Genomic DNA, 1,328 nt, shown 5'->3' on the forward strand with positions numbered 1-1,328 from the left:
CCCTAGAAGTAATCCCTGAGAATAGAAGTGGGTTAGAAACAGATTACTCTGATCCAAAGGCTCTGCCCTCTCCTCCCTAAACACTGTGTGTGTGGGGTGGGGTGGAGAAGGTAGGGAGTCACAAATAGCCTGAAATTCCCTTTTAGGATTACTGCTTGATTTAGCCAGCTGGGAGAAAGTGGAGCAAGGGATTAATTCTAGACCTCACTCTCTCCAGCAGCAGGATTCTGGGGCTGGCTTCTTTCCTGGCTGAGCCAGGATGAATAATATCTCTCCCTAAACATGCCTTCAGAATGAGGGATCTAGGGCAAGCACAAAGGCAAAGGCTCCAGTCTTCAGCAGCAGAGGAAAGTGGAATGATAGATGAGAAATAGAGGCAGCCCTGAGAAGAGTTTTGTAGTGCTACATAAGGAACCACTCTGGGCCATGGAAACTTCCTGTGTTTCTGCGGTTTAGCTTCAGCAGAGATGAGAACTGCCATGTTAGAGCTCCCTGAGGAGGCAGCTCCTGTCTCCTGGAGATTTGCTGTTTAGGGGCACTCACTGGGGTGATCTCTAGGGCAGGGTGTCCCTCTTCTGTGTCCAGCATAAGAGGCAGCTACACTTGGCATCCTACTTGGCTCCCCATACAGATCCTTTTCTAGGATATCAGCAGGCTGGAGCCCTAATTAACCAGAGAGGAACTCATCTGATTTTAATGAATTAATAATTCTGTAATTTAAGTATCAGATTACTACCTTTGTATAGATGACAATCTGGGGTGGCCAAGAAGCTGCATCAAGCACTATCAAATTCCTAAGCTCTTGTGAGAGTCACAGGGAGTTGCCCTGGGTGACAAAGCAACACTGCTAATGTTGTTAACTAAAATTAGTTGAGAGTCTTTGCTAGGAGTCACCATTCTTGTTTCCTCTGTTTCACCTGGCCTTGGCCAAGTCACTTCTCCCTTCTCTGTGCTCTCACCTTAAGTTAGAGAAGCACAATGTAAACGCTTGTCAAGCCAATTATTACTTGTAATAATCCATGTATCATCCTTGTGTTTAGAATCAGATTCTCCCAATTCTTCAGAAAAAATGTTCCTGTTCAAATCAGTTGTTCTCTTCTTGATGTAGGTCACTCAGAGAATTTCAGAACTTCCAATCTTTAAAAACCAAAGCTGGGGCCAGGCGTTGGTGGTGCACACCTTTAATTCCAGCACTTGGGAGGTAGAGGTAGGTGGATCTCTGAGTTGGAGGCCAGCGTGGATGGTCAGGGCTTCACCGAGAAACCCTGGAGTTATGATGTTGGTGAGACACCATGTGCGGTGCTGAGAACATGGGTCATTATGTAAGA

Source organism: Cricetulus griseus, chromosome 7 (assembly GCF_003668045.3).
Source record: "Cricetulus griseus strain 17A/GY chromosome 7, alternate assembly CriGri-PICRH-1.0, whole genome shotgun sequence".
Taxonomy (NCBI): Eukaryota; Metazoa; Chordata; class Mammalia; order Rodentia; family Cricetidae; genus Cricetulus; species Cricetulus griseus.